Here is an 8,382-nt window from a genome sequence, read left to right as displayed (position 1 = left end):
TCTACCCCCTTAAGTACTCTATTTTTCTGAATATTCACCGGAGTTCATTATTTTGTGCTTTTACACATACTAACATTTATCCATTGCGAATCATAATTGTGCTATTCAAAATATTTTTTTTGGTAAACATGATTGTATTAATTTTATGCTCAAATAACCGTTGATTATCGACTCTATAATTTAGTGATGTTGATACAGCCAAGGCAACTATTTTGAATACAGTATGCACTGTCATTGAATATGGAGGACCGACAGTAAAATGATATTTTGAAATATGTACTTTTGTTGTTTTTTTACAAATAATGATCAATCAAACTTGTTTTTCACTGAGGTACACAAATTGTTTTTTGTCTCTGATTTGATAAAATATATGTGATTTTTTTTAAAATGTAATTGATAACAAAAAGTCCAATTATTAGAATTAGTTAGAATGATAATTTTTACCGCTGTACCTGTCCCTTCTTTTCGTACTTCTACCATTACGCGGAACCTTGATCCTAAACTTTACGTAATCATAACCTTGTCTTCTATATCTACATCATGCATGCATTTTAAATTTATGAAAGCTGTTCTAAGTTGGTCGAGTGGTCTAGGGTTCAGGACACTGTTAGGCTGAGGTTCTTAGTTGGTCGAGTGGTCTAGGGTCCAGGACACTGTTAGGCTGAGGTTTTCTTAGTTGGTCGAGTGGTCCAGGGTTCAGGACACTGTTAGGCTGAGGTTCTTAGTTGGTCGAGTGGTCTAGGGTCCAGGACACTGTTAGGCTGAGGTTTTCTTAGTTGGTCGAGTGGTCCAGGGTTCAGGACACTGTTAGGCTGAGGTTCTTAGTTGGTCGAGTGGTCTAGGGTCCAGGACACTGTTAGGCTGAGGTTTTCTTAGTTGGTCGAGTGGTCTAGGGTCCAGGACACTGTTAGGCTGAGGTTTTCTTAGTTGGTCGAGTGGTCCAGGGTTCAGGACACTGTTAGGCTGAGGTTCTTAGTTGGTAGAGTGGTCTAGGGTCCAGGACACTGTTAGGCTGAGGTTTTCGTAGTTGGTCGAGTGGTCTAGGGTCCAGGACACTGTTAGGCTGAGGTTTTCTTAGTTGGTCGAGTGGTCTAGGGTTCAGGAAACTGTTTGGCTGAGGTTTTCTTAGTTGGTCGAGTGGTCTAGAGTCTAGGACACTGTTAGGCTGAGGTTTTCATAGTTGGTCGAGTGGTCTAGGGTCATGGACACTGTTAGGCTGAGGTTTTCTTAGTTGGTCGAGTGGTCTAGAGTCTAGGACACTGTTAGGCTGAGGTTTTCTTAGTTGGTCGAGTAATCTAGGGTTCAGGACACTGTTAGGCTGAGGTTTTCATAGTTGGTCGAGTGGTCTAGGGTCCAGGACACTGTTAGGCTGAGGTTTTCTTAGTTGGTCGAGTGGTCTAGGGTTCAGGAAACTGTTTGGCTGAGGTTTTCTTAGTTGGTCGAGTGGTCTAGAGTCTAGGACACTGTTAGGCTGAGGTTTTCATAGTTGGTCGAGTGGTCTAGGGTCATGGACACTGTTAGGCTGAGGTTTTCTTAGTTGGTCGAGTGGTCTAGGGTTCAAGACACTGTTAGGCTGAGGTTTTCTTAGTCGGTCGAGTGGTCTAGGGTCCAGGACACTGTTAGGCTGAGGTGTTTTTAGTTGTTCGAGTGGTCTAGAGTTCAGGACACTGTTAGGCTGAGGTTTTCTTAGTTGGTCGAGTGGTCTAGGGATCAGGACACTGTTAGGCTGAGGTTTTCTTAGTTGGTCGAGTGGTCTAGGGTTCAGGACACTGTTAGGCTGAGGTTGTTAGTTTGTCGAGTGGTCTAGAGTCCAGGACACTGTTAGACTGAGGTTTTCTTAGTTGGTCGAGTGGTCTAGGGTCCAGGACACTGTTAGACTGAAGTTTTCTTAGTTGGTCGAGTGGTTTAGGGTCCAGGACACTGTTAGGCTAAGGTTTTCTTAGTTGGTCGAGTGGTCTAGGGTTCAGGACACTGTTAGGCTGAGGTTCCTAGTTGGTCGAGTGGTCTAGGGTTCAGGACAGGCCGAGATTTTCTTAGATGGTCGAGTGGTCTAGGGTCCAGGACACTGTTAGGCTGAGGTTTTCTTAGTTGGTCGAGTGGTCTAGGGTCCAGGACACTGTTAGGCTGAGGTTCTTAGTTGGTCGAGTGGTGTAGGGTTCAGGACACTGTTAGGCTGAGGTTTTCTTAGTTGGTCGAGTGGTCTAGGGTCCAGGACACTTTAAGGCTGAGGTCTTCTTAGTTTGTCGAGTGGTTTCATGTTCAGGAAACTGTGAGGCCGAGTTTTTTTTAGTTGTTTGAGTGGTCTAGGGTTCAGGATACTGTTAGGCTGAGGTTTTCTTAGTTGGTCGAGTGGTCTAGGGTTCAGGACACTGTTAGGCTGAGGTTTTCTTAGTTGGTCGAATGTTCTAGGGTTCAGGACACTGTTAGGCTGAGGTTCTTAGTTGGTCGAGTGGTCTAGAGTCCAGGACACTGTTAGACTGAGGTTTTGTATATCCACCAGAACTGTATATACAAAACACACCAGCAAAAAATAAAAGATAATACAAATACATTGACGGGATGTTTAAGTACCGAGCCACGTTGAATGGATATCACATAAAACAATCAACAGTAAAAGTAATATAAATAATAGAACAAGGACAAACGAAAGAACAATATAACACGTTGTTAAGATGATAAACAACATCAGTACGCAGAATCTATACATCAAAACCACCATGTATTATTTGTGAAGTTGATACGGAATATTTATCAACAAGGTCTTGGTACCTTCCGATGAACTTTGTTTTAGAAAAAGGACGAGACGTTCTTTGACATACCCCTGGTTTATCAACTTTCTACTCAGACACTGATGACGTTTTACAAAGTCTGAGTAGGAACTGCAAGCTCTTAAATATCGATTAAGTTGGGAAATATATATCCCATACGCAAGTGAAGTTGGTATATTGCTACTAAGGTTGGGGAAATTTATAATTTCAAAATCAAAATCGTCTCGTTAGTCATAGATTCTGGTACTGAGATGACTGTGTAAGTCAAATTCGAGATATAAATCTAAAAATGAGGCGGAGGAAGCCGTGTCTTTTGTTTTCTTTAATTTTTAGTTCTGGTGGATATATGGATGGAACCTAATTAGAAAAGTTTGGATTGTTTATGGAAAGAACATCATCAGTATATCTGAAAGTGAAATTAAATAATCTGGCTTCTTTGATCCTCTTGTTTTTACAAGTGTCTGAAGGAACTCCGATTCATATGAAAATAAGAAGAGGTCGGCAAGAAGAGGCGCACAGTTTGTTCCAATAGGAATGCCGACAATTTTTTGGAAAAGTCTACCTCCAAACTGAACAAATATTTTGTCGATAAAAAACTCCAGCATACTGACCACTTGTTCTTCTGTGTAGCATTTTTACCTTTTTGTTTGACACTATTAAGGAAATATGCCTTATGATATCTCAAAGTAATAAATTTATATCGTATGCTGCCATATTTATGTTGAAAGGCATTGTGGATTATTTCTTTTAGGCGATTTTTCAATTTCACATGGGGAATGGTGGTAAACAGGGTTGAAAAATCAAAAGTTTTGATAGAACTAATTACAGAAAAAGACCGAGATTTAAAATTGTCTAGAATTTCTTTAGAATTTTTAAGAATCCACATATGGTTAATACCGCTACGCGAGTTAACAGTTTCACAGTATTTCTGAAGACCCTCTTTCACTGCGGACAGAACTTTAGTCAATTTAATGGAACATGAAGATGAGCCAGCAATACACCGTTGTTTGTACGGAATTTTATGAAGCTTTGGTATCCAATACAATCAAGGTAGGTTCTCCAATTTGGTGTTCAATGCAATGTTTATTAAAGCCATGGAGGACTTATGACATACTAACATCTCATCCTTGTCAAATAATATGTCTTTGTATGTGGGATTACCTGAGTGCTCATTTATACCTAATTCTTTTACAAGACATTCGTAGTAATACGATTTACATACAAAGGCAATATTATTTGAAGCTTTGTTCGCAGGAACAACAACATACTTATCATGAAGAGATGATAGACATTTCATAGCCTCTTTGTCTCTGAAAACGGACTTTGGTCGATCGTTCACACAGTTTTTCAACTTCTGAATGCGACGTTTTATCAGAGACCTGATAGTTTAAACCCATTCTGACAAAGTGTCACGTTCAACTTCTTCTCGCTTAGCCCATGCTCGGGTGTAGTTCTCAATGGAATCCATAATTATTTTGAAGTTACGGTTCCAATTGATGTGTTGGGGTTCTCTAAACTTAGGACCATGAGAAATCACCTTTCGGAGATTTTCATGTTGAATTATGTTTAGATCCCCTGTTATAACATGACCAGAGGGGCTGTAATTATAAGGCGAGTAAGAACAGTCACATTTCGGAGGGTATTTTAGGTATTGTTCTAAGTCAAAGTCCTGCTTGTTTATAGTTAAATATTTTAGGTGCAATGGTTTCGGTGTAACTGTAGGATACAATAGGAACATATTGATTTTGAAAATAAATAGGGATTTCAGATGTTACCTCCTTGTGAAGTAGAACGTTGCAAATGTTGATTGCATCAATTCCTCTATTGCTAAAGCCAACAAGAATAAATTTCCACTTTTACGCATGTAAAGGTTCCGATCTTACTGGTTTGAAAAGACAAAAAAGAGCTACATCAGAAATAATATGACTAGTCTGTATAATGAAGAAAATGTATTGGTGCCTCCTTTGTCAAGTGCATAATCTCTCAAACATTTTAGAAAATTAACTGGCAGTGAAAAGAGAATAGTTCAAATGTAATGTTACCCTAGTGGATGATGAAGATGTGAAAAAGGTCATCAAAGCTCCCAGAGGGTGATCTAGACTTGGAAGACTTTTTTTTACATTAGGTCGATTGTAATGTTTTTGCCCATGACGACGTTGTTGTCGTAAGGTAGTATCAAATAAACTCTTTACATTGACATCACTGCAGGCAGGACTTGACAAATTTCCTACCCCTTTGATATTTTAATTGCAACCATATGGCATTGCAATCCCTAATTCCCTTATCTAGAATTTTTCTCTATCTTTGCGGAAAGGAGTACTTAGTACAGAGCTATTTGTGTGGTGATAAATTTTCTCGATAATGCACACTATTATGGTCCGGTTGATTAAAATGGTTATAAAGAACCCTAAATTGCGGATCCTTATTATCAGACCGGTGTTGCTTCATTCTTTCACGCAAAGTTTGACGAGTTTCACCAACATAAGTAGTCCACACAAAGTACATTAGATTCCGTACACGACATTGTCCGTGGAACAGGCTCGAAAGATTTAGTATACATGTAATATGTTTTAAATGTTAAATTATTCATGAAAGGTATCTGAATTTTTAAAATAGAAATTACTTTCTGGCTGAACATAAGTCAAATCAGGGGTATCCTGGAGGATATTCCGTGGAATACGCAAATCAAATGCTACAGTGTTCTGTGCAGCAAAAGAGGACCTTGGTAACCCGGGCGACGTCCCAGTCGGTGTGTTCTTTGTATTATATTATAGATGTATTTTCAGTTAGAAATACGTAAACTATTGGTTATCGTGACCTTTTGTAATCAATTAAGTTTATAAATTTACACAATCATTCTGATAATGTCTTTGAATTATATGTTAACACTTGATAAAAATGGGAAACAAAAAATCGTTCAACGAATATGAAATAAGTTTTTGCTGCATTATATTATATATATTTTGTAAATATTCAATTTTACAGGACAGTTTAATCGTAAAATCAAAAGAATGGAAATTTACATTTTCCGTGATGAAAAACAATTCAGTAATCAAGAGCCATCTTTGTTGTATAATGACCACCGAGACAACATTGTTGTATAATTACCAACGAGACAACATTGTTGTACAATTACCAACGAGACAACATTGTTGTACAATTACCAACAAGACAACATTGTTGTACAATTACCAACAAGACAACATTGTTGTATAATTACCAACGAAACAACATTGTTGTACAATTACCAACAAGACAACATTGTTGTATAATTACCAACGAGACAACATTGTTGTACAAATACCAACAAGACAACATTGTTGTACAATTACCAACAAGACAAAATTGTTGTATAATTACCAACGGAACAACAATGTTGTTTAATTACCAACGAGACATCATTGTTGTATGATTACCAACGAGACAAATTTTATTTGCTGATTTAGGATCTTTACAGTATTGAATAAGCTGAAATTCATTTATTCATTAACATTGTGTATGTGAGCAATGTTGGTGTAGTATTCATTGAGAAACAAAAACGTTTTAGATAACTCAAAATCCCTATTGTAGCGAGCAGAAATGTCCAAACTGTATAAATTCAAATATGACTAGATTTGTAATTGCTAGTAATAACGGATGGCACCCTCGTCACCAAATTGCCAGTGTAACGGCAGCCATTTTGAACATTCCAAAGTAGAAAGCTGCTTCTAGACGTACCAGTTATCATTACAGGCTGCTATACAGAAATAAATAAACATACATCATAACATAATAAAACATATGATGATATATAAGCAAATGAATACTTTAAGAGAGGAAAAGGATTCATAGGTTCTATTGCTTTAATTTTATCCATTTTTTAACTTATGAACTTAATGAACTAAAACAACTTTTGATCCTGGTTTTAAAGCAAGCCAAACTTACTGCTTATATGACAATATGAAAATGACAACACAATTTGACGGGAATACAATACAAAGAAAGTAAGAACACTAAACACAGGGAAATACATACATAAATGATATAATTGAACATTACAAAAAAAAAAACAGAGATAAAGGTACCAGTAGTATAGAACTGCCATATTCCTCTCTAGGTACATAAAAAATATGGGTTTAAGCAGGTTTTATGCTAGTTCCTCTTATATTTCAATGTTAAAACTGATCGCTCAAATGACAACCCTTCGTGACAGGATTTTAATTCAAATAAACGTAAGTTCACTCAGCACATGCGTAAATAAAATGATATACTATAGTACACTACAACATGTAAACTGCAGAATAACAACGACTTTCTTCCATTAACATCAGGCCAGGACGTAATATGAGTTATGAGTATGAGGTAAATATAATGTTGATATTTTATACCATCTTATGAAACGAGAGGGACATCTCTCTTAGGTTTACGATATCACTTCAACACTACATCAGGATACCGCAAACGAAATGTAAATTGCGCGTCAACATCTTAACAAACTAAAGACATATGGTTGATTTATGTTGACATTTTCCTTATCAGTATATGAATTGATTCATCTATAAATGACAAGGTTAAGCATGACCCTTGCCTTTTAGTCTGCGGTCATCTACGCATTTCCCCTTTAATATACAAATGAATTGGCCATTTGTGGCATCGAAACAAGTCACGAGGACCACCTATTTGTATCCGATTAGGAATGACTAAGACTTTGATTTATTGTCTATAGTGTCAGATACAAGACAGTTTTTTTATATTTTTAATTTTCTTATCATTTTTATCTCTAGTTAATCATTGCAGAGTTAAACATCAGCCTGATTGTATTATGAATGAATGAATTTGTCCTAACCAAATTAAAAATTCAAAATATTTAAATCCAGCAAAATGCTGCATATTTCATTAATAAAGGCAAAATTAGTTTACCGCTGTTCGAAAATCATAGATCGATTGAGAAAAAAAAGCAAATCTGAGTTACAAACTAAAACTGAAGGAAACACATGAACTATAAAAAGAAAAAAGAAACACTGAAGTGCAACACAAAAACAAACGACAATGCAACACACACAGAAAGAACTAATTAGGAGCCTGTAATTCAGTGGTTTTCGTTTGTTTATGTATTACATATTTATTTTCCGTTCATTTATTTAATGTAGATAAGGCCGTTAGTTTTGCATTGCCATTTCGGATCCTTTTATAGCTGACTATGCGGTATGGGCTTTGCTCATTGTTGAAGGCCATACAGTGACCTATATTTATTAATTTCTGTGTCATTTTGGTTATTTGTGGAGAGTTGTCTCATCAGCAATCATACCACATCTTTTTTGTTTATATATAAAATAACAACTGCGATTTGCCTGACTTGGTACAGGACATTTTAAAATATGGTGGGTCGAACATAATGTTGTGGTTAGCCGAACCTCGCGCTTTAATGATGATGTTTAACATAATACTAAAATGACAAAGTTACAGTGCAGGACTACAGTACAAATAAATGCAAGAACATTCAGGACAGAGAAATAAACAAATATACAATACAGTAGAACATTTCGGCATGCTTCCAGTTATCAAAGGTACCAGGCTCATAATTTAATACATCAGTCGCACATTTTGTCTACATAAGACTCATCAGTGACGCTTA

This window comes from Mytilus edulis, chromosome 4 (assembly GCF_963676685.1).
Source record: "Mytilus edulis chromosome 4, xbMytEdul2.2, whole genome shotgun sequence".
Lineage (NCBI taxonomy): Eukaryota > Metazoa > Mollusca > Bivalvia > Mytilida > Mytilidae > Mytilus > Mytilus edulis.
This window is presented reverse-complemented; position numbering follows the sequence as displayed.